This window comes from Microcaecilia unicolor, chromosome 11 (genome assembly GCF_901765095.1).
Source record: "Microcaecilia unicolor chromosome 11, aMicUni1.1, whole genome shotgun sequence".
Classification (NCBI taxonomy): domain Eukaryota; kingdom Metazoa; phylum Chordata; class Amphibia; order Gymnophiona; family Siphonopidae; genus Microcaecilia; species Microcaecilia unicolor.
In genome coordinates this window covers 184,298,148-184,324,578 of record NC_044041.1, presented here as the reverse complement: position 1 = coordinate 184,324,578, position 26,431 = coordinate 184,298,148, and the positions used below count along the sequence as shown (strand labels likewise).

The following is a 26,431-nucleotide window of genomic DNA, read 5'->3' as shown; positions in this document are numbered from 1 at the left end:
TTCCCAAACATACAAACATTCTATACATGTTATTCCTGGAATTGTGGATTTTTCCCATTTAGTAGTGGTTTATGGACTTGTCCTTTAGGAAACCGTCTAACCCCTTTTTAAACTCTGCCAAGCTAACCGCCTTCACCACTTTCTCCGGCAACGAATTCCAGAGTTTAATTATACGTTGGGTGAAGAAAACTTTTCTCCGATTTGTTTTAAATTTACTACACTGTAGTTTCATCGCATGCCCCCTAGTCCTAGTATTTTTGGAAAGCGTGAACAAATGCTTCACATCCACCCGTTCCACTCCACTCATTATTTTGTATACCTCTATCATGTCTCCCCTCAGCCGTCTCTTCTCCAAGCTGAAAAGCTCTAGCCTCCTTAGTCTTTCTTCATAGGGAAGTCGTCCCATCCCCGCTATCATTTTAGTCTCCCTTCGCTGCACCTTTTCCAATTCTACTATATCTTTCTTGAGATGCGGCGACCAGAATTGAACACAATACTCAAGGAGCGGTCGCACCATGGAGCGATACAACGGCATTATAACATCCTCACACCTGTTTTCCATACCTTTCCTAATAATACCCAACATTCTATTCGCTTTCCTAGCCGCAGCAGCACACTGAGCAGAAGGTTTCAGTGTATTATTGAAGACAACACCCAGATCCCTTTCTTGGTCCGTAACTCCAAATGTGGAACCTTGCAAAAGACTCGACACAGCAGTTGTATTTGCCAGGTGCTTAATCCTTTGAGATTAAACCCGTTTGTGTAGAACCCATATTTTAAACACATCATTCTTCAGACTCCTGAGGCAGGTGCCCTGAGTGCCAAAACACAGCTGCAGTTCTGAGTCTTTTGATATGCTTTTAATAAACATCATTGATAAGGACTGCTACGTCTCCCTTGTGGCTTTCGGAAGTGGCATCTCTTCACCCTACTCGAAGATACATGTGTAGCTTTAGTAGAAAATTAGTACCCAGGCTCCACCCATGTGTATTTCCACCCGGCCACCGTATCTCAAAAAAGGTACAGCGGAATTAGAAAACGTTCAAAGAAAAGCGCCCAAAATGATGAAGGGGATGGACACTCCTCTCGTATGAGGAAAGGCTGGAGGGAGTGGCCTAGTGGTTAGGGTGGTGGACTTTGGTCCTGGGGAACTGAGGAACTGAGTTGATTCCCACTTCAGGCACAGGCAGCTCCTTGTGACTCTGGGCAAGTCACTTAACCCTCCATTGCCCCATGTAAGCCGCATTGAGCCTGCCATGAGTGGGAAAGCGCAGGGTACAAATGTAACAATAGATACTATTGGAGATTCTACATGGAATGTTGCTATTCCACTAGTATAGAAGGGGCTTCTGTTTCTGTGAGTCTGACGTCCTGCACGTACGTGCAGGATGTCAGACTCACAGAAGCAGAAGCCTGCGCGGCCACATTGGTGATCTGCAAGGGGCTGACTTCTACATGGAATGTTGCTAGTGGGACTCTGGGCAAGTCACTTAACCCTCCATTGCCACATTGAGCCTGCCATGAGTGGGAAAAGCGCGGGGTACAAATGTAATAAAATAAATAAATAAAGAGGTTAGGGCTCTTCAGCTTGGGAAAGAGACGGACGAGGTCTGGTAATTTGGGAAAAGGGGCATTGCCATGGGTGTGGAATGGGCGGGCCATGGGGCACTTCTCAAAACAATGCTCATTGTTATAGAATATACCCAGCCCGGGCCTAACTTAGACGTAGGCATTTACAACCATTTTAACTTGGCGTAAATACCTGCAACTAAATTTAGTCACAGATGGCCACTAGGCGTATTCTATAAACCACACCTAACTTTAGGTGTAGCAACGCCAGAGTTTTGGAATTAAGATAAGTCATCGGTAGCATTAATAACATCACTATATTGTAAAGAATTGTACACACAGAAATCCTGTAATCTATGGATACATGAATCTGTTCATTCATTAATGTGGATTATTTTTTTGGCTAAATGATGTTGCGCCGGGCCCACGCCTTATAGTCTGATAATCTCGGGCTGGCTGGGTGGCGATCCTGAAGCTTTTTTTTCTCTCCACTTAAGATCAACACTGATTGACGTGTATTGGAAGACAGCTTTTTCTTGTATCCATCGTGTTACACAGTGAGTGTGAAGCTGTGGTTTTGAGTTTCAAGTATATATTTTTTTCTATGCCAATATTTAAGGTGTGATGTATAGAATCTAGCCCTATAGGTGTGGGCACAATGTATACGTGAAAATACAGTACCCCTATTTGTAGTAAAGGTTATAAGAGTCAATAGAGTTTGCTGATTCAAGCTTTCTTCTTTCTTTCCTCTAAAAAAAAAATTATTTTCGCTTCTATAGTTCTGATATACTTCAAACTGGAAGTGAAACAGTTCACTGGCAAAGCCACAGGTTTTGTCCTACCCAGGCCAGAGCAGCGACTCTTGTCCTTTGACATATTTGGGAAAAGTGGTCATTTTCTGACAAAGAACATATTGAGCTCTGGAAGGAATTCAATCTGGGGCTTTTTGTTTATCTGAGGAACCCAGAAGCTTGTGTGAAACCGCTACATTAAAAAAAAAAGGAAACGGATGACATGGGTAATTATAAAAAGGTCTGACATCAGTATCAAGGAAAATACTAGAATGTATCACTAAGGAAAATTTTGCACTTTTCTAATTGAGGAGATGCAACTATTACCCCCCATTTAGGAAAGAGGAAGATAAAGTACATAAGTATTGCCATACTGGGACAGACCAAAGGTCCATCAAGCCCAGCATCCTGTTTTCAACAGTGGTCAATCCAAGTCACAAGTACCTGGCAAGATCCCAAAAAAGTACTAAACATTTATACTGCTTATCCCAGAAGTAGTGGATTTTCCCCCAAGTCCAATTTAATAATGGTCTATGGGGTTTCCTTTAGGAAGCCGTCCCAAACCTTTTTAAAAACTCTGCTAAGCTAACCGCCTTACCACATCTCCGTGCAACGAGTTCCAGAGTTCAATTGCACGTTGAGTGAAGAAATATTTTCTCCGATTCGTTTAAATTACTACTTTGTAGCTTCATCGCATGCCCCCTAGTCCTAGTATTTTTGGAAAGCATAAACAGACGCTTCACATCCACCCTTTCAACTCCACTCATTATTTTATAGACCTCTATCACATCTCCCCTCAGTCGCCTTTCTCCAAGCTGAAGAGCCCTAGCCGCTTTAGGCTTTCCTCATAGGGAAGTCATCCCATCCCCTTTATCATTTTCCTCATGCTGCTTCCCTGAGGCTAAGACACATCAAGGAAAGACTTGACCATCCTTCTGCTGCTGTGAGGACTTTGATTATTTATTTGGATTTTGCTCAACACCTTTTTCAGTAGTAGCTCAAGGTGAGTTAACATTCAGGTATACTGGGCCTTTTCCCTGGCAGGCTCACAATCTAATTTTGTACTTGAGGGGCACCAACGTATTCCTATGGGCATCTTTAGCGTACGCCTATTTTTAATGCACGCTAAAAGTGCAGTGTGCCTTAGTAAAAGACCCCCTCAGTGACGTGCCCAAGATCACAAGAAGCAGCAGCGGGATTTGATCAATTACCTCTGGATGTCAAGATGGGTGCTTTGACCACTAGGCTACTCCTCCACTCCATGTGAGGCGCTGTAGAGTCTTCCTGACCTCCTTCTTGCTTGTAATGCCAGTCTGTGTGGAAACTCTGGGCCGAGGCAGCCAGAAGGAGACGTTTAGGAATTACTGTGACAGAGCATGTTATTTTCTCCTACCTTGAGTGAGTATCCAACAGGGGTACATACTGATATTTCAGCGTTGGCTGGTTAAAGTCAGACTGGCCAAAGTTATTCCACCTATTGTGGCGGCCAAATATGGTTGCCAAACTAGGCCGTTTGACTTTTAAAATTGCTATTTTTAAGCTGCTAACCGGCAATATTCAATGCTGAATATTTTTATTTTTGTTACATTTGTACCCTGCGCTTTCCCACTCATAGCAGGTTCAATGTGGCTTACATATTATATACAGGTACTTATCTATACCTGGGGTATGGAGGGTTACTGACTTGCCCAGAGTCACAAGGAGCTGCCTGTACCTGCAGGTGGAAATTGAGCCCAGTTCCCCTGGGCCAAAGTCCACCACGCTAACCACTATGCCACTCCTCCAGCCACCTAAGTGCTGCTTTAGGCGGCCATATCCTTCTGAATATCGGCCTCCATGTTCTATTGGTGGCACTAATAGGTAATGAGCTATTTTGCGCATACTTTGCATCTCATTGCCTCATTAGCGTAATTTGCATTAACAATAACACAAGTTAATTTATGTCATTAACCATTTGTGGTTGATAATGCTGTCATTTAGTACATATTAACGCTTGCCTTACTAATAACATGCATGAGTACATCGACACTAAATTTGTTTGGGTCGAATATATCATTGGCACCTGGAGGTACCATATCTTGTAAATCAAAATATACTTCTTTCATGTCATCAGCTGAGAGATCCATGGAAGCAAGTTTGGAGTCAGCCTTTACCTGAATCTTGCTAATGAGTTGGACACAATCCCACACACAAAGCTTATAAAGAAAATTGCTCGCTTGCAAGTAGGACAAAAGATATGCAAATGAATTGGAAACCAGTAGAGTGTGGATTGCAAGGCACTGATTAATGCTACAAGTTCCAACTGGTAGAGCAGAAAGCATAGTGCCACAGGGATCTGAACAGGGACTTTCATTACATGATTTGTGCAGAGAGGGGAACATCAGACTGCAGTTTTTGACGATGGTACTACTACATTTGCAGTGTACCGAACGATCCAGAAGACACTAAAATAAACTACAGAGGGTTTCAGGTTTGTTGGGTACATGCAATTCAAAAGCAGCAAAGCATGAGTCATGCACTCAAAAAGACAAGTAAACAAGCCATTTATAAACTGAAAGGAGAAATTCTAAGAACTTGTGAGTCAGACAAAGACTTCAACATTCAGACAAACAATAAATAGGAAATATGACAGAATCTAGTTGTGATTGGCAAGGCTTTGGAGATTCTGTGGCAACCTGAAAAGAGTGATTATTTGGAGTTTACACAGGATGATATTACTCCCTTGCAGTAGGGTGGTAATGGATATCAGCTATCAACAACAACACAAAACAAACAAACAAACAAACATTTAGATTGTGAGCCCACTAAGGACAGAAAAAGTACCTGTATATATAATATGTAAACTGATTTATTTATTTATTTATTTATTGCATTTGTATCCCACATTTTCCCACCTATTTGCAGGCTCAATGTGGCTTACAGAGTTTGTTATGACATTGTCATTCCATGATATCACATACGTTTAGTATTGTATAGAGATTAAGTAAGGGAAGAGAGAAGGAAGGTGTTAGGCAGGATAGTATGGAAGGTGGACTTTAAAAATTGGAAGGATTGGTGAGGTAGTTTTGTGAGGCTATGGGTTCTCTTTGTAGGCTTTGTTGAAGAGATGTGTCTTCAAAGATTTGCGGAAGTTAGTTATTTCGTCATTAGCTTTCAGGGCTGTAGGTAATGCATTCCACAGATGCGTGCTCATGTAAGAGAAGGTGGTGGCGTGTATCAGCTTGTATTTTAGTCCTTTACAGCTGGGGAAGTGCAGATTGAGAAATTTGCGGGATGATCTTATGGCATTCCTGGGAGGCAAGTCCACGAGGTTTAGCATGTAGATTGGGGCGTCTGCGTGAATGATTTTGAACGCAATGCATTCCTTGAGTGGAAGCCAGTGAAGTTTCTCTCTTAGGGGTTTTTGCACTTTCGTATTTGGTTTTTCCAAATATGAGTCTGGCGGCGGTATTCTGGGCTGTTTGGAGTTTTTTGATAGTCTGTTCTTTGCAACCAGCGTACAGTGTGTTGCAGTAGTCCAAATGACTTATTACCATTGACTGTACTAGGGTACGGAATATGTATCTCGGGAAAAAAGGTTTTACTCTTTTGAGTTTCCACATGGAGTGGAACATCTTTTTCGTTATGTTCTTCACGTGAGCATCGAGTGTGAGGTTTCGGTCAATGGTAACTCCAAGAATTTTCAGATTTTGTGCAACGGGGAGAGAGCAGTATGGTGTGGTTATGGTGGAGTAGTTGTTTTGTAGGATTGTGAGGTGAGTACAAGACATTGTGTTTTTCTGCGGTGATTAGATTGTACCAAAGAAAAGCAGTATATCAAATCCCTTCCCTTACAGTTGTAGAAGTCTTGTGGTGTACTAGAAGATATGAATGAGCTTCAATTATGGAAACCAAACCCCACAGCCAGCCAGCGAATGGCGGATGCCAACTGCAGTGTTATCTTGTGACAGGCCAACATGTAATTAGACTCTGGAAGTCGTTGCCGGAGACGTGGTACGGCGGTTAGCTTGACGGAGTTTAAAAAGGGGTTAGATAGATTCCTAAAGGACAAGTCCATAGACCGCTATTAAATGGACTTGGAAAAATTCCGCATTTTAGGTATAACTTGTCTGGAATGTTTTACGTTTGGGGAGCATGCCAGGTGCCCTTCACCTGGATTGGCCACTGTCGGTGACAGGATGCTGGGCTAGATGGACCTTTGGTCTTTCCCAGTATGGCACTACTTATGTACTTATGTACTTATAGGAAGGACTGGAGAGTGGCGGAGCAGAGAGGTCTCATCCCCAGAGATCATAGAGCATAGTTCATAGTTCAACTTTATTTGATATACAGTCAATCATAAAATATCTTAAGCGGTTTATAGGGGAGTAATACTGCCAGGATCGTGTTACAGTAGAGCATTTATACATAAATTCTATCCATTAATCACATACATTGTCTTCATACAAAGAAACCAAAGTCTATATAACTTGGGGGTTCTTTTACAAAGGTGTGCTGAAAAATGGCTTATGATAGTGTAGGTATGGGTTTTGGGCGCACTCTGATCCATTTTTTAGCACACCTGTAAAAAAGGCGTGCAGCAAAATCAATATTGCCGTGCGTCCATTTTGGGTCTGAGACCTTACCCGCCAGCCATAGACCTAGTGGTAAAGAATCTGGGTGGTAATGACCTAAGCATGTCAAATGCCACTTGGCGCGCAGCCTTACGCACACCAAAATTGAAATTACCACAAGGGCCACAAGGTAACTGGGCGGTAACTCCAATTTGGTGCACATTCAGTGCACGTGGAGGGGCATAATCGAACGGGGCCAGCCATCTATAAGGGCGGCCATCTCTAATGACGGCCCCGTCAAGCGGCGTACCCAACTGTATTATCAAAACAAGATGGCCAGCTATCTTCCGTTTTGATAATACGGTCGGGGCCGGCCAAATCTCAACATTGGGCCACCCTTAGAGATCAGCTGATCTGCAAGGCCTCGTTCTGTGAGTCTGTGAGTCTGACGTCCTGCACGTACAACGTGCAGGACGTCAGAAACAGAAGGAAGCCTTTTGCGAGAAGAAGAGGACCTCGGCTGGCGGGGGTTGGGGTCCCCCACTAGAAAAGGTAGGCGACGGCAGGTTGGCGGCGGGAGGGGGGTCGAGAGGGTCGGCGGCAGGGGGGCATAGTCCGGCAATGGGTGGGGCGGGGCTGGGGGTGTCGGCAATGGCAGTGGGGGGGGGTCGGCGGCTCTGGGGGGAGGGGCTAAAATGTGCCCCCTCACCTCGGACTCTGGACCCCCCTCCCACCAAAGTCTGGCTACGCCCCTGACTGCTGTAGCAATAGGATTTGAACCTTTTGAACCGGGCACCCCTTGTATATCAAACCCAGTGCCCTAACCACTTGGCTATTCCTCCAAGGGAAAAATTCTGTTAACTAACAAAATTTAATACACATTAAGTTGCCAGGGGATGTGTAACCTCTGCTCTGCCATTTTGGGAGCTGAGTGACCACAAAACATCCTAATCTGTTATGATGCTGTTTGCAAAGTACAAAATAACATTAATAAATCAAACAACATTTTTTTAAAAACATCAGCTTCCCGGTCCTTTCCTGGAGGGAGTTGGGAGGGGTATTACAGAGTCACAGTTAAAGTTCATCTACTATACGGCAAATAAAACGTATCTAAGTGGTTTACGATGATAAAAAGAATAGGGTAGCTAGAGCAGAAAAGGATTAAAACACAATTAGGACCTAATGGAAATAACATTAATAATATAGGGAAAGACTACTACTGCTACTTATCATTTCTAGAGCGCTACAAGGCATACGCAGCACTGTACACCATACACAAAAAAGACAGTCCCTGCTCAAAGAGCTCACAATCTAAAAATGGAATGTTGCTAGTGGAATAGCAACATTCCATGTAGAATCTCAATAGTAGCAACATTCCATGTAGAATCTCAAGTAATAGCAACATTCCAGAATCTCAAATAGTAACAACATTCCATGTTCCACTGCACTTACCACTAGGCTACTCCTCCACTAGCAACATTCCATCTAGAAGCCTGCCCTTGCAGAACAGCAACGCAGCCATGCAGGCTTCTGTTTCTATGAGTCTGCGCGGCTGCGTTGCTGATCTGCAAGGGCAGGCTTCTACATTACTACTACTTATCACTGCTATAGTGCTACAAGGCATACGCAGCGCTGTACACCATACACAAAAAAGACAGTCCCTGCTAAAAGAGCTTACAATGTAGATAAGACAGGCAGACAGACAGAACAATTAAGGGTAAGAGAATAAAGAGATGAGGATAAAAGGACAGGGCAAGGGAGCAGTGGTTAGGAATCAAAAACAGTGGTAAAGAGCTGGGGTTTAAGTTCAGACTTGAAAACGGCCAAAGAGGGGGCTAGACGTACTGGCTCGGGAAGTTTATTCCAGGCATGAGGTGCAGAAAGATAAAAGGAATGGAGTCTATTCTGTTCTAAGAGACAAAAGGAAGGAAGGAACTGAAAAGCAGACGTAGGCTCAGTGCAAGGAAGGTGGACACTAGTAGCCGAAGTGGTCGGGGCAATCAATAAACATCAGCAACTGAAAGGAAGGTTTGGGCAAAAAAAAAGTGAGTTTTAAGTAACACCTTGAATCTTTTAAGAGAGAGTTCAGAACACATCTCAAATGGACTAGAGTTCAAAGAGCTGGGCAAGGATTGCGAAAGTCTTTCAAAGACTGGCCGCCGCCGGCTGAATTAGACCCAGAATTCAATTCTGGCTCCTATCCAGGTATGGGCACTGAGTATCCATGTCAATGGTGCCTGCCAGCCTTATTGCTGTCCTAGGTTAACCTACAATCAATCAGAAAAGAGTGAAAACCCAACTCACTTAAATAAAGCAAAAAAAACAACAATAATGGAGGAAAAAGACCTCAGTTGACTATGGTATCAATTGAATAACCCCGTATCAAGGGTATCATGATATAAATACATTGGTCTAAATAACCTCCAACCAAACCATTTGTTGTGAATTTTTATGTGAAAAATTTTTGTTAAATTAAATTTATTGCATGGTCAATTTCTTCAACACGCACAACTTCCACATATGACATGAAAGTGTGCTGCTAAACAGCTAAACTTAGCTTGAGGCAATCGGATGATCCCGAATAATCCCAACTGGAAACCCGTTTTACCACTCGGCTTCCTCAGGGGACCTGGTTTACTGCCAACGTAGCAGCTGTAATGTAACACAAAAACATTGGAAAAAGCAAAAGTGAAAAACAACGCAGCATGAGAGAGCTTGTACCTAGGACACCTCAATGCTGTCAAGGATTCAATCTGCATATCGGGATAACTTGATATGGGGTTATACAATTGATACTACAGTCAACTGAGGTCTTTTTGCTTATTCAAGTGGTTGGTTTTTTCACTCTTTCTGATTGATTGTAGGTAGATTTTGAGTGATTTTTTTCCTCTTTATATATTGTCCCAGGTTAACCAAATAGTTTTCTGGGTGTCGCCACTGAATATTGGCAGAGCTCAGATAACTCCTGGCTCCATCCTGACACCACACCCCTGGACTTCCCTGGCATTAACCGGATAGCGTTAAGGGGGTCAGACAAGAAATTCAGTGATACTATCCGGTTATCTGCCACTAAATAACCTGTGGGGAATGCCGACCGGGTCAGCACTAGTTAACTGGAGAAAGAACCTCTGTTATCCAGTTATCAAGGGCGAATATCAATCCCATATTTTTTACAGACAGACTGCCCTTGGTTTTATCTGGCTGCATGCGTGGGGGCTGATATTCAGACCACGGGATGGAGCCTAGTTAACTCCCGCAGTCGGCAGTCAGCCCAGTTATTCAATGCCTGCGAAATGACAACCCCCCCCCAGCGAAAATGACACCCCCCCCCCGGTTGCACGCCGCTGGGGGGGGGTGCCGCGGCGTGCGCCTGTGGGCTCCGACTTCGCTAACTTCCCTCATTCGCTGCAGCTCTCCGTCTGCCCCGGAACAGGAAGTAACCTGTTCCGGGACAGAGGGAGCTGTAGCGAACAAGGGAAGTTAGCGAAGTCGGAGCCCACAGGCGCGCGCCGCGGCACCCCCCAGCGGCATGCACCGGGGGCAGACCTCCCCCACCGCCCCCCCTTGGTACGCCACTGCCAGCATTGAATATTCTATTTATTTTTGGGTGGTTTAGACGTAACCGTCTACGTTGATATTAGGAGATAGCCAGTTAAGTTTAAAACCAGTCAAGAAATTCCAACTATTTATGCGGACGCTTACAATAGCCGGCTATGTGCTGAATAGTCGGGGATTATTTATTTATGTATTTATTTATTTGTTTGTTTGTAGCATTTGTATCCCCACATTTTTCCCACCAATTTGCAGGCTCAATGTGGCTTACATTTGCCGTAGTGGCGATTGCCATTTCCGGTCCATAGAATTGCAAATGATGTTGACATCAGGTGCGTACATACATAGTAGAAGAATACATCAACATTATGTTATTGCATAGGTATTGACATTAGGGTAGACGTGATTGTGTTTGTTCATTAAAAGCCGTGGGTTAGTCAGTCGTGTAATGAGAGATCGGTTCTGACTTGTTCATGTTCAGTCTTATTGTTTAATAATTGTTTGTGGTATGCTTTCTTGAAGGACAGGGCAATATCGCTCAATATATCGCTCAATATAGCCGGTTATCTCCTAGCCACTACAGAAGGAGAAAGCCAGCTATCCCCCACTGAATATCGCCAGATAGCCGGTTAAGTGCCATTTAACCGACCAGGTGCCATTCCTGGCCACTTAAATGGTTTTGAATATGGGGGAGAGGATGGACTTGTAGATCCCGCTGGGCAATATTTGTGTACTGGAGAAGGAGGTTGTGGTATAGAAGAAATAAATGAAATGAATATTTATACATGCGCATAGGTTATATATAGGAGAGAACCGATAATTGTGGCTGATAGATTTATCATTGTAATATTCTATAACATCAATTTAGAAATATTTCTATACAAACATATGTGATCCGGATGATGATCATCAATAATTCTTTATTCGTGTAGCTCTTAAGTAAACTTCCAGGAAGCATTTCCTCATTTTTTTTTTTTTATATTCTTAGAACTAATTATAATCTTGGAATTGGAATGCGATGATGTATTGGATCATTTTTTATACCGACCACAGGCAGTTTACATCACACCACAAAGGCATCCTCAGTCATAGTCAAACCACATAAGCCAGAATAGCCATAGCAGGAGGTAATCGAATATCTTTTAAACAAAAGGCCATTCATACGTGGCATAAACAAGGGATGCCCATGGCAGACTGGGTTTATTTTCAGAGCTCACTCATGTTAGGTAGGTTTGCATAACTGTGGGAAACCAAAATCAACATCACGCAGCGAGAAGAGTAGATTAGCCTCAGTCAGTGTTCTGGTTTCTAGGTGCGTCGCCTGTGCCATGGAGGTCCATGTTCGCTTACATTTTTCTTCAGTATATTCAGTCTCTCTCTTCCAAGAGGTACGAAGGAGCTCGTATGAGGCGACCAATCAATTTTAAGGTGCATAACAATAGTGTTGTTCCAAAATATGGAATTCATATATACCTTGAAGGTCTGCCCAAACACGCCTCCTTCCAAACTCTGCATGCCATTGACATAAATATAAGGGATGAACATTCGTTTGCAACGATACAGAAAATGTCAACAACAATATTCCTATGTCATTGCATGTCGTTATCAAACGAAAAACAAGCAGAAAACACACAAACATTTGCATTTTATCGTTTTTGATAATAGAGCACACTGTTTACAAAGAGGGGGCCCACTGCGCATGCACAAACCACTACACATGTGTATATACAAGGGGTGTAGCTACTATGTGGCCACAGGGGGCCTGTGCCCCCGTAGATTTGGCCCTGGACCCCCCCTGCCGTGACCCTCTCAACCCCCCCTTCCCGCTGCCAACCCTCCCCGCCTCCGTCGCGTACCTTTGCTGGTTGGGGGACCCCAACCCCCGCCAGTTGAAGTTCTCTCCTCAGCTGCGTGGCGGTGCTTACTGAATGATCTGATCAAGTTTCTGTGTTGCATCTGACGTCCTGCACGCGCAGGATGTCAGACGCACGCACAGAAACAAATTCAAACTTGATCAGATCATTCGGTAATGCCGCGCGGCCGAGAAGAGGATTTTGGCTGGCGGGGGTTTGGGGTCCTCCGCCAGGAAAGGTACGTGACGGGAGAGGGTTGGGTGGCGGGAAGGGGGGTCGAGAGGGTTGCGGTGGCAGCGGTTGCAGCGGCGGCAGCGGTGGGGGGGTCAGCAATGCCGTGCAGCTGAGAAAAGGGACCTCGCTGGCGGGGGTTGGAGTCCCCCGCCAGCAAAGGTACGTGGGAGAGGGTTGGCGGCAGGAAGGGGGTCAAGAAGGTTGCAGCAGTGCCAGGGGGGTCGGCGGCACCAGGGGGGGCTAAAATGTGCCCCCTCACCTCGGGCTCTGGACCCCCCTCCTGTCGAAGTCTGGCTACGCCCCTGGTATATACACCTGGATTCTATACAGGTGACCCAAAGTTGGGCAGATGCGCATGTAAACTAATTAGTCAATTGGATGCTACTAACAACCAGTTATTGAGGTTAATTAGAGTTGATTGGTATTTAATTGACATCAATTGGCATTTACATCTGCATCTGCCTATTCTATAATGCGGGCGCTCAATGGGACCCTTTATAAAGGCATGTAAGGGCCTATGCGTGTGCAGTGCATGTCAAATTGTCATTAACCGCCCAGCTAGTGTGTGTGCCTGGTGGTAATCCGAGTTTGGCACATGCCGAAAACCCACGGTAGAAAATAATTTTCTACCATGGGGGCGTTCCCGGCGGTAATCGGCAGTTGGCGCACGCTGTACAGTTATTGTGCAGGTAACACGTGAGCCCTTACCGCTAAGTCAATGGGTGGGTGTTTAGGGCTCAGGCCATACATAGACACGTGGGTTTTCATTTTGCTGCACATGCCATTTCCCGGTCTCTCCCCACAAAAACATTTTTCCAGATGTGGTGGAGAAATGGGCCAGTGTGCGTCCAATACACATGCCCACACTACCGCAGGCCACATTTTGGCACACCTTTGTAAAAAGGCCCCAAACTGTCTCACACGAAACCCCCAAAAGGGGGCATAGCCATGGGAGGGCATGGACAGGTCAAGGGCATTCCAAATATTTAGGTGTAGTGTTATAGAACATCGGGGTTACGCACCCAACTTGCAGGGCAAGATTTACACCAGGTTTCAGCTGGCCTAAATCCTGACACCCAAAGTTGGGTGCAGTAATCTGCTCTATGCGCTATTCTATAAAGGGTGAATTTTTCCCGGCACCTAAACTGGCACCACTTACTAAATCCAGCCCATAGTGCGCTCTCTTGCAAAAGAGTGCACACATGGAAATCAGCTAACCCTTCTTAACTTTTATTTCTTGTTTTGTAAAGTCTTTAAAGCATTGCTTATTTAACAAAATTTTGAATAAGTATTGGACTGTCCTTTCTGTTATGGTAGTGTATGGTAAGCAGATATTCGTATTTTCCCAGGTATGCCTGGTTTCTTTGTTTATGTGATCCACATAGAACTCATAAGGCGGTTGCAGAATCTAAGCATTGTATTAGATTAGATTAGATTAGATTAGATTAGATTAGATTAGATTAGACTAGATTGTTAAAGTATCACCTCCATTCAGTGCTTGCTGATTCGAATTGTTAGTTTTGTTTGGGGTGGAATAGATTAACTCCTCTTATTTATTTATTTACTTTTCCATCAACTTGCAGACATTTGGGTACCGTTCCTTTTGGGACTTTATTTTTTCTTAACTATTATAAAGAGAATGGTTCTTTTCTTTATTCCAAACAAAAAAAAACAGCACCACGGGCCTTTAAAAATGGAACACAGTTCTTAATGAATGAGCCTTGACAAAAGACCCGACACGGCCGTGTTTCGGTGACTAGCACCTGCGTCAGGGGTCACAGTGATGACGTGGAAAACTTGGGGAATAACTCGAATATATTCCTCTACAAAAAATTATTCCTTACCCCACGTCTCATGTAGTAAAAGCTACAAAGCACCAAGGCACTTTCACTTTCACTTTCTGTATCCAATGCTAAGTTTTCCACGTCATCACTGTGACCCCTGACGCAGGTGCTAGTCACCGAAACACGGCCGTGTCGGGTCTTTTTGTCAAGGCTCATTCATTAAAGAACTGTGTTTCCATTTTTAAAGGCCCGTGGTGCTGTTTTTTTGTTTGGACTTTAGTTTGTACTTCGTTCCCTCTCTTTTGTTATATTTTTTTTCTTATTCTACATTTTTAGGGGTCACCATTAAGTCATTGGTGATGAGAGCTTTGCTCACCGATGGTGTTATTCCCGGATATTCAAAACCAGAATCTATGCAGGCTTTGGCTTGGAACACACAGTTATTTTTAAGCCATGTAACACATAGCAGCTTAAGTCATATTTATCACTTAAGTGGCCAAATATTGACTCCACCCCTGGAAAGATCCCAAGATAGTTGCTTTGTGTTGGTTGCTAGCTGCGATATTCAGTGGCACTTAGGGATCATTTTACTAAAGGGTTGATGCGCAGCAACGGGCAGCCCGGTGGTAGTTCCCACCCTTCAGTGTGCGCCATTTCTGATACTACAGGACTTTTTTAGATTTTTGTAGTGCTGGAACCTAACCGCAGTAATCGGGCAGCGCCGCTTGCTGCCTGGTTACCATCGAGACAGTGCGGGAGCCCCTACCGCCAACTCAATGGTCAAACGGTAAGGGCATCCCACTGAAATGGCAGCATGGTAAGTGGTTCACTTTCCACATGGCCATTTATTTTCATCAACAATGGACAGCCTTTTACCTGCTGTGGGAGAGTGGCCTAGGGTTAGGGTGGTGGGACTTTGGTCCTGGGGAACTGAGGAACTGAGTTCGATTCCCAGCACAGGCATCTCCTTGTGACTCTGGGCAAGTCAATTAACCCTCCATTGGCCTGCCACATTGAGCCTGCCATGAGTGGGAAAGCGCAGGGTACAAATGTAACAAAACAAACGTCAAAAAACACGCGCTGATGCTAGCACAGGCCCACTTTGACCTCAGCTTAGTAAAAAGGACCCCTTAGCCAGTTAAGTGGCTCACCTTGAGCAAAACGATTTAACTGGTCAGCGGTTGGCTAAATCATTTTGCATATCAGGAAGTCACAATGAGTATGCTTTGAACTGCATTGGGGGTAATTTTATGAAGCAGATTCAGTATGTAAAGTGTGTGTTATATATGGAAAATAACTCTTATAAATCTGTGTGGCCAAATATATCCATCAAATATGCACACTGACAACATTGCATGTACTTAGAAACAAACCACACAAAGGTGAACAATATTATATTTGCTATTGATTTATTCTGTATATATGTGCTTGTAGACTCCCGAGGAAGGCCTTTTCAGGCTGAAGTCTCGGATTTATAATAAAGGCAATTCTTTGGACATCGTCTGCTGCTCTTTCTTTCCCTCACTGTCCTTGATCTGCTTGCGTGACTGCAAGGGCTACTGTTCCTCTGTTTTTTGTGCCACGTGCAATCTACCCAGACTCCTAGTGAGTCTAGATGTGGAGAAAGCATTTGATCAGGTGGATTGGATTTATCTGCTCAACACTTTTTTAATTCACCCACAGCAGCCATAATAGTTAATGGTATATGTACGAAGGCATTCCCAATATCAAGGGGCACACGCCAGGGGTGTCCTCTGTCCCCCTCTGTTGTTTTTTTATACCCGGAGCCCTTCCTTCGCTCGATCCTCAAAGAAACATACATTTCATGTGCACGTGAAATTCAAGTGCTGGCCTTTGCAGATGATGTGTTACTTGTGCCCCCAACCCTCTCTGCAGCATCTGTTGGGTATAGTGGATGAGTTCCATTTTTATCCTGGCTTCAAGTTAAACTTGCAAAATCCAAAGCATTGCCTCTACAAGACTCTGGTCCGCATTTCGTAGCAAGGGGAGTTCCCTTAACTTGGGCGGAGGCAAAGATGAAATATTTCGCATCTTCATGCCCAGGGAGCTTGTGACGTTGTATGAACAGAATCTGGACCCTCTTCTTGCAGAGACCAAATCCAAATTGAATGCAAGGCAGTCTTATCCCCTTTCGTTAACGGGGAAAGTGGAATTTTACAGTATGAACATGCTGTCCTGTTGGCTCTGTGTATGGCAAATGCTTCCTTTTGTATTAAGTGTGAAATAGGATAGGCGGGTGGCCAGATGCTTACCAGTTACTTGGGAATGGGAAGCGAGCCCGACCTCCTCTCTCTAGGGACTATCTGCTAGACAGCAAGGGGGCTTAGGCCTGTTATCGGTCTGTTTGTTTTCCTTGGCCTGTAGCATGCGGCATGTCAATGAATGTTTGTGCAGCGCTGCGTACGCCTTGTAGCGCTATAGAAATGCTAAATAGTAGTAGTAGTAGTAGATTGGTCTGGGGAATTTTTCATTTTTCTTATACACCAGTTGAAATTTCTGTGACACATCCTTATCACTTTGGTTTCATGTTGCATGCTAAGACTAACCAATTGGGACTTCTTTGGTGGACCTATCAGTATTTACACCCCCTCCGTACAGTTTGGCGCTGGGTTTGCAAAGCACTGAAATGAGCTCATCAGGTATCTCCCTCTATTGCTTATCCAGGGGGTGGGGCTTTTACATTGGGCATGTTGGTGGTTCGCTTCCATTCTGGCGTCAGTGGGGTTTAACTTTTCTCTTTCAGGCGGTCACTGACATTGGCATCTTGAAGCCATGCCCATCCTTATGTGGGGAATATAGTCTGGACACCAAAGACGTATTTTCTTTTCTTCAATTTCAACATTATATATCATCGCTGCCTTCCTTGGCTCTATCAGCCGAGGTACATGAACAAATCTTTTCTGGAGGTGGGAAGGCAGTAGAACTAGAGGACATGAAATGAGGTTGAAGGGGGGCAGACTCAAGAAAAATGTCAAAGTATTTTTTCACGGAGAGAGTAGTGGATACTTGGAATGCCCTCCCGCGGGAGGTGGGTGGAGATGAAAACGGTAACGGAATTCAAACATGCGTGGGCTAAACATAAAGGAATCCTGTTCAGAAGGAATGGATCCTTAGAAGCTTAGCGGAGATTTGGTGGCAGCACCGGTGGTTGGGAGGTGGGGCAAGTACTGGGCAGACTTCTATGGTCTATGCCCCGAAAATGGCAAGGATAAATCAAGAAAGTAGCACATATGAGTCTATCTTGTTGGGCAGACTGGATGGACTGTACAAGTCTTTATCTGCCGTCACATACTATGTTACTATCCTGCTTATAATCGAACGAGAAAAACGCCCAAGTTCCGACCTAAATCGGGAGATGGACGGTTATCTCACAAAAACGAATAAAGCGGTATAATCGAAAGCCGATTTTTGGACGTTTTCAACTGCACTCCGTCGCGGATGCGGACAAAGTTGATGGGGGCGTGTCAGAGGTGTGGCGAAGGCGGGACTGGGGGCGTGGTTATCTGCCGAACAAAGATGGGCGCATTTCACCGATAATGGGAAATAAGTATGCGTTTTTAGCTAGAATTTAGGACACTTTTTCCTGGACCCTGTTTTTTCACGAATAAGGCCCCAAAAAAGTGCCCTAAATGACCAGATGACCACTGGAGGGAATCGGGGATGACCTCCCTGACTCCCCCAGTGGTCACTAACCCCCTCCCACCACAAAAAAATGATGTTTCACAACTTTTTATTTTCACCCTCAAATGTCATACCCAGCTCCCTGGCAGCAGTATGCAGGTCACTGGAGGAGTTGTTAGGGGGTGCAGTGGACTTCAGGCAGGTGGACCCAGGCCCATCCCCCCTACCTGTTACAATTGTGCTGCTTAATGCTTATTAGTCGTCCAACCCCCCCAAACCCACTGTACCCACATGTAGGTGCCCCCCTTCACCCCTTAGGGCTATAGTAATGGTGTAGACTTGTGGGCAGTGGGTTTTGAGGGGGATTTGGGGGGCTCACACACAAGGGAAGGGTGCTATGCACCTGGGAGCTCTTTTACCTGTTTTTTTGGTTTTGTAAAAGTGCCCCTAGGGTGCCCGGTTGATGTCCTGGCATGTGAGGGGGACCAGTGCACTACGAATCCTGGCCCCTCCCACGAATAAATGTCTTGGATTTATTCGTTTTGAGCTGGGCGCTTTTATTTCCATTATCGCTGAAAAAACAAAAACGCCCAGCTCACACATTGTGAATAAAACATGGGCGTCTATTTTTTCCCAAAATACGGTTCGGTCCGCCCCTTCACGGACCCGTTCTCGGAGATAAACGCCCATGGAGATAGGCGTTTTCGTTCAATTATGCCCCTCCATGTAACTTTCAGAAACATGTAGCCTGGAGGCACAGCTACAAGTTCTGTTGCGATGTCACCATAAGATATTATTGAACCTAGTCCCTTCTTATGATTTATTGCCAGTGGCCCAGCGGTGGTCCACTGAACTTGGAGAACTTGGAGCCATGTATTAAAGAGATTGCAGAGTTGCCACAGTCTCACAGAACAGGTTTTGCATTGGCAGCAACAGTACAAGCTCGTGATGCACCTTTACATTTCTCCTCATCGTGCTCACCAGCCACACCTAGGCACCACTGGTTGCTGCCTGAAATGTCATCGACCGCTGGCCACTCTGAGCCATATGGTTTGGGCTTGCTCTTTAATTCGTCAATATCGATGGTCTTTGGGAGCTCGTGTATCTGCATTTTGGAAGCTGCAATGGACCCCAACACCATTGGTGCTTTTTTGGTGTGTACAACGTACTGCATCCTAATCCAAAAGGCTACCAAGGCAGATTTATTGGGCAAGGGGGAGATTCTACATATGGCACCTACAAATCAGTGGGCCTGGGTGGGTCTGGGTCCACCTACTTGGGGCTCAGGCCCACCCAACAGTAGCACGTATTTAGCGGTAGCTGGTGGGGATCCCAAGCTCCACTAGCTGAAGACTTCCCTCTGATGGTAACGAAAACGCTGCTCTCCATGATACTGGCACCTGAGAGTGCTCATTTTTCAGCGCATACCTGCTGCGACTGCCAAGGTGGAGAGAAGCATTTTCCTGCCAGCTGAGATATTTTTTGGGTGGTGGGGGAGGGGGAGAACACTTGGTGCCCACCCACTTCTTGCCTAGGCCTATCCAAAATCTGCTGTCTGGCTACGCCCCTGCTACAAAATTGGCGCTGAAATCAGTGCCAAATAAGCGTATTCTATACTTGGTACCTAGATTTAGGCGTGATATATAGAATACGATTAGTTGATTTCTCAGTGCCTAAAATTACACGCATCCATTTACAACCAACGAAAATGTGGCGTAAATCCCGTCATGTAGGTTTACACGCACTGGGCCATAGTCTATAACTACGTGCATAAATTTCAGAATGCCCTGAAAATGCCCATTTCCCCACCTATAACCATACCCCTTTTTCAGAAGCGGAGCCAGGTTGATGGCGTGGGGGGAGCAAAAGCGGCGTGAAAGCGGACTTCCGCCGGTGCCGGCGCACATTTTCAATGCAACACGTTGAGAAACAAATAGGTGCCGGTGCCGGCAGAACTCTGTTTTGGGGAGTGGCCGCTCCCCTGGCGCCCCTCCCTAGCTTCGCCACTGCCCTTTTTGCCTGCACATGTTAGAAGTTCAACGCACTTCATTACAGAATACGTTTAGTAAGTTGTGCACATAATTCTAATAGTGCCAATTAGCGCTCATTATTGCTTGGTAAGTGCTGTTATCAGTGCTCATTAGCTTCTTAAGTTAAGCGCATTGTTATAGAATCCGCTTGGATTTCAGCGCGGATCTCTAGGCGCATTATATGGAATCTGGGGGTAAATGTATTCTTTTATTATTGGCTTCGGCACTGAACTGCCACCGTCTGGCACATTGGAGATCCTTAGTGATCACACAAGCCTCCATAGAACATTGTGAATTTTCAGACTTTGACTTAGTTCAGGGAAAAAGTTTAGTGTGATTTGGGAACCTTTTTGGAATTCACTGACATCCACTGTTCGTAGTGAATTGTTAAATACTTGAATGTTCATAATTGAATGTTTTACTTTCTTTGTTTGACCAAGTGCAAAGTGATGCATGTGGGAAAGAGGAACCCGAATTATAGCTACGTCATGCAAGGTTCCACGTTAGGAGTCACGACCAAGAAAGGGATCTAGTGTCGTCGTTGATGATACGTTGAAACCTTCTGCTCAGTGTGCTGCTGTGGCTAAGAAAGCAAATAGAATGTTAGGTATTATAAGGAAAGGAATGGAAAACAAAAATGAGAATGTTATAATGCCCTTGTATCGCTCCATGGTGCGACCGCACCTCGAATATTGTGTTCAATTCTGGTCGCCGCATCTCAAAAAAGATATAGTGGAATTAGAAAAGGTGCAGAGAAGGGCGACGAAAATGATAAAGGGGATGGGATGACTTCCCTATGAGGAAAGGCTAAAGCGGCTAGGGCTCTTCAGCTTGGAGAAAAGGCGGCCGAGGGGAGATATGATAGAGGTCTATAAAATAATGAGTGGAGTTGAACGAGTAGATGTGAAGCGTCTGTTCACAGCTTTCCAAAAATACTAGGACTAGGGGGTATGCGATGAAGCTACAATGTAGTAAATTTAAAAACGAATTGGAGAAACTTTTTCTTCACTCAATGTGTAATCAAACTCTGGAATTCGTTGCCAGAGAATGTGGTAAGGTGGTTAGTTTAGCAGAGTTTTAACAAGGTTTGGACGGCTTCCTAAAGGAAAAGTCCATAGACCGTTATTAAATGGCCTTGGGGAAAATCCACTATTTCTGGGATAAGCAGTGTAAAATGTTTGTACTTTTGGGATCTTGCCAGATATTTGTGACCTGGATTGGCCACTGTTGGAAACAGGATGCTGGGGCTTGATCGACCTTTGGTCCGTCCCAGTATGGCAATATTTATGTACTTGGGATTCTGAATGGAATCTTGCTACTCTTTGGGGTTCTACATGGAATGTTGCTACACTTTGAAATTCTGCATGGAATTTTGTTATTCTTTAGAATTCTAGAATCTTGCTTCTCTTTGGGGTTCTATATGGAACGTTGCTATTCTTTGTTTTCCTGCCAGGTACTTGTGACCTGGATTGGCCACTACTGGAAACAGGATGCTGGGCTTGATGGACCTTTGGTCTGTCCCAGTATGGCAATACTTATGTACTTATGTAATGCTGGAGGTGTTTTGCATTCATGTTGCCACACAGGTTTTATTTGTGTGCGTATTGTTGAGGGAAAAGTCAGTGGGAATGGGTAGGAGGGGAATACTGAAAAATTCTGTCATGAACACTGTTCTCTGCTGCAATTGTTACCAAGTTGAAATGTGTTACTGCATTTTGTTTATGACAATAAAGATATTTGAACAAAAAAAAAACCCTTCCTGAATGCAATCTCTAAAACCAAAATTGTCTATTTAACTTTCAGCGATATATAATAATGAAAAAAAGCATTTACCTTGGCTCATAATTTTCAATAGGTCTTGCTGCTCCAATGATGGTCAGCGTTCAACTATTTCTTACCACTGCCTCAGGCCGGGTTTAGCCCGACCCCTACACCAAATAAACATAAATCACAAGTCATCTCAGGAAAACCCTTATATTATATATAAAACAAGTCAGCACTTAAACATGCTGTTCTTATAAATAAATTATTTTTTTAAATAAGATATAAATATATAAGAATATTGGTTTTAGATGTGCTCACACACTAATTTGAGGAATAATGTATAATCTGGATTCATTTGGACCTTTTACTCCTGTCCTACACACAAAACACAGACAGACCCTCGCCAACTACAGATAAGCAATACAAGTTAGAAAGAGAAATATGCAGACAAAAACTGAAATGAGAACCCCCCAAAACCAGAATGTATGCAGCACAGGGAGCAAGGAGAAAAAGAAACGCAAATGCATTTTTTCCCCTGAACTGTGCAAAACAGAGATAAAGAGATGCACATTTATCAGAGCAAACAGAGAAAATAAAAGACTTTCCACAAAAGAAAAAGCAAGGGAAAACTCTGTTATCCTGGGAGAAACAGGAGAAAGACCAGCTTCAGCAGCAAAATATGTTCTATCCTGCCCCCAGGTCAGAAACATAATGTGACCAGAGATAGCACCGAATGTCACCAGAACCTGGGAACTGTCTTTGTAATTTGCTCGATTTAATAACAAACGTATGAACACTTCTGTCAGCCCAAGAGAGTTTCTTTAATCTTGAAATTTTGGAGCGTAAAGTACACAGCTTGTCTCCCCTTACCCTTTTAGTGAATTACTTATGCCTATTCTCTGTGGTTACACCGGCATCCAAATATTTGCTCAGAAAACATTGACTTTGTCAACACAGAAAGCTGGACCAAACAAATAGATGTGTTTCAGAAAGGAAACCAGGCAAACAAACACACAGCCAAACTGGGAGGGTAGCTGGCTTTTCCTGTCTTGTGTGTTTTGCTTGTCTGTGGATGGGAGGGTGGCACTGGCTCCACCCTCCTAAGGTTATTTAAGATTGTTTTTCCATGTGACAAACTTCAACTATAAGGCTGGGCTGGAGTTCAGGTGTCCACCATCCTTATCAGGTAATTAGCCACTTTGCAGGCTAACTAAGGATACCAGGGATTATTTTACTGTCCTGGCAACTACTGTGTCTTTGCTACACAGTTTAACCACAGTCACCTTCCATCCAGAGTTGCATCAGGGCACAAAATTTCCTGCGGTCGCTCTTTCTAAAGAAGAAAATATTGTGTGTTGTCAGTTGATTGCTCTTAGAAAGTGGTGCTTTAAAGTTTAGAAAGACAGTTTCAAAATCCACACACTGTAAATAAGGAGGGTTTTTGTTCATTTCCGCTCATAACTGTTTCTGCTGAGGCTGGATCTCATACTGCTAAGTAAGTCGAAAATAGCTTTCAAAAAATGTAGAACTATGTGTTGTGTAACCAAAGTTCACCTCGGTGCCAGTAACTTCCAAGTACAGTTAGTGGACAACCCAAGTCTCCTGTATTTTCAGAGAGATTCCCAGGATGCCTGCTTCATCCTTCTGCTTCATCCTTCTGCTACCTGGATCCCCCATCCAGCCTCCCAGACACAACAGTGCAGAAATGTCCATGAAACAGATCCAGAGAAGAAATCTGGTACGTTGAGGGCAACATCCACACCAGCTCTCAGCGTTCCTGTGGCAGCTGTAGCTGCTCCTTCTATCCTACAGCAGGTCCTTCCTGTCTGAGGCGCAAACCTAGGTGGCAGAGAGAGGAAGGGCAGCCATGGTGACCGTTGCAAAGTGGGATCAAACCTGTACTATCAGGGAGCTCTTGATAGTCTACCCTTGAAGATTAATGACCCTGATGCTACAGAGAAAATATTTCTTCACTCAATGTGTAATTAAACTCTGAAATTCATTGCCAGAGAATGTAGTAAAAGCGGTTAGCTTAGCTGGGTTTAAAAAAGGTTTGGCTGGCTTCCTTAAAGGAAAAGTCTATAGACCATTACTCAAATGGACTTGGGGAAAATCCACTGCTTATTTCTAGAATAGTTCCGGCTTCAGCGTGCGCCATTGCCGGCGTGCAAGAAAAATGTTTTTTTTTAATAGCATGGCACTAACCTGGAGGTAATCAGGCATCGCTGCACAGTGCCTGGTTACCACCGGGTTACCGCAGGAGCTGGTGGTAAGAGCTCTCCCCCATATGGCCACGTGGTGCATGGCCATTTGGGGAGGGGTGGCTTTTTATTTGCTGCGGTGAAAAGGGCCCTGGCACGCAGGAAAATTGGCTCCTGCTGCTACAGCATGGCCCTTTTTCCCATGGCTTAACTGGGGATTAATGTTGTTACCATTTTAGGATTCACTTGCTTGTTTATCAGAATAATTTCTATTTTTTTTATTAAGTTTATAGAATTTACATCCATAATAATAAAAAAAGAAAATGCATCAAAGGACAGTTAATAACATGAACAAACATAATATTCTCACTGCACCAAGTCCATATCTCGGGATCAGCTGAAAATCACCAAACGATAACAGATCTCAGAATCATTTCTTAAGGACAGGAGCAGAAGATGTGAAACCCTAGAAATTAACTCCTGTGTCCCAGCCAATGTGATATCTCAGAATCAAGTTACTCTGCTTACAATAAACTGTTACTGTAACGAAAAAGGACTTTGTCCTGACTATTCACATTAGATACTGCTCATCACACCCTTTCTCAGAGGCCTAGCCCTAAGCTAGATGATTCCTCTAAAACTGAACTAGGCACTCACTGGTTACAGTCTTGCAACAGCACATACAGCTAACCTCTGGTACAAAAGATATTTCAGGTTCTAGGGCAGAGACCCCTCCCTGGTGTTATCATAGGAGGCCTGTTTGAGCAGTGACGTTCCTAGAGGGGGCGGTGGGTGCGGTCCGCCCCGGGTGCACGCCCCTGGGGGGGGGGGGGGGTGCCGCGCGTGCCTGTCCTCCGTTGTTCCATGCTCCGGGGCAGAGAAGAAGCATGGAACAACGGAGGACAGGCGCACGCAGCACCCCCCCCCCAGCGGCGTGCACCCGGCGGGGGGGGGGTTCCTTCGCGGGGGTGTCCTTTCGCTGGGGGGGGTCCACGCTGCATCGGGGGGGGACGCTGTACCCGGGGGGCGGGGCGCATTGGCGATCCGCCCCGGGTGCCAGCCCCCCCCCAGGAACGCCACTGTGTTTGAGACACTCTTGGCCCGAGCCAACATTTATCTGTAGAGGAGAGAGAGGGAGAGAGAGAGAGAGAACTAATTTTGCAAAAAAGAAAGTGGCATTGGATTGTTTGAATCAAAGCAAGGGAGGCTCAGTGAATACACTCAGAGGGGCATAATCGAACAGCGCCGGCCATCTATCTGGCCGGCACCGCAAACAGCAGTTCCGAACCGTATTATCGAAAAAGATGGCCAGCCATCTTTCGTTTCGATAATACGGTTGGGGCCGGCCAAATGTCAGAGATGGCCGGGATCGGTTTTCGCCGATAATGGAAACTAATGCCAGCTATCTCAAACCCGGCCTAATCCAAGGCATTTGGTCATGGGAGGAGCCAGCATTTGTAGTGCACTGGTCCCCCTCACATGCCAGGACACCAACTGGGCACCCTAGGGGGCACTGCAGTGGACTTCAACAATAGCTCCAAGGTGCAAAGCTCCCTTACCTTGGGTGCTGAGCCCCCCAAATCTCCCCCAAAACCCACTGCCCACAACTGTACACCACTACCATAGCCCTTAGGCATGAAGGGGGGCACCTACATGTGGGTACAGTGGGTTTTGGGGGGTTATGGAGGGCTTAACATTTACCACCACAAGTGTAACAGGTAGGGGGAGATGGGCCTGGGTCCACCTGCCTGAAGTGCACTGCAGACACTAAAAACTGCTCCAGGGACCTGCATACTGCTGTCAGGGAACTTGGTATGACATTTCAGGCTGGCATAGAGGCTGGCAAAAAATTGTTTTTTTTTAATTTTTTTAGGGTGGGAGGGGGTTGGTGACCACTGGGGGGAGTAAGGGGAGGTGATCCCCAATTCCCTCTAGTAGTCATCTGGTCAATTGGGGCACTGTGCATGCTAATATAGCTCCTGCATATTCATTGTGGATATCCTGAAAACCCAACTGGCCAGGTTGTCCCTGAGGACTGGATCTATTTATTATTTATTTAGATTTTCAGTAGTAGCTCAAGGTGAGTTACATTCAGGTACTCTGGATATTTCTCTGTACCAGGAGGGCTCACAATCTAAGTTTGTACTTGAGGCAATGGAGGGTTAAGTGACTTGCCCAAGATCACAAGGAGCAGCAGTGGGATTAGAACCAGCCTCCTCTGGATTGCAAGACCAGTGCTCTAACCACTAGGCCACTCCTCCACTATAGCAACATTCCATGTAGAATCTCAAATAGTAGCAACATTCCATGTAGAATCTCAAATATTTATTTAGATTTTGTTCACACCTTTTTCAGTGGTAGCTCAAGGTGAGTTACATTCAGGTACTCTGGATATTTCTCTGTCCCAGGAAGGCTCACAATCTAAGTTTGAACCTGAAGCAATGGAGGGTTAAGTGAC

At 44.8% G+C, this 26,431-nt stretch overlaps 1 long non-coding RNA gene across 1 annotated transcript in view; it reads right to left on the bottom strand.

The window, feature by feature from the left end:
• Nucleotides 1–26,431, bottom strand: part of LOC115480523 — a 72,934-nt gene that overhangs the window by 13,054 nt on the left and 33,449 nt on the right. The window contains exon 2 of the long non-coding RNA XR_003943839.1: nucleotides 21,842–21,936. This is a non-coding gene — a long non-coding RNA (uncharacterized LOC115480523). The remainder of the gene's footprint in view (nucleotides 1–21,841; nucleotides 21,937–26,431) is intronic.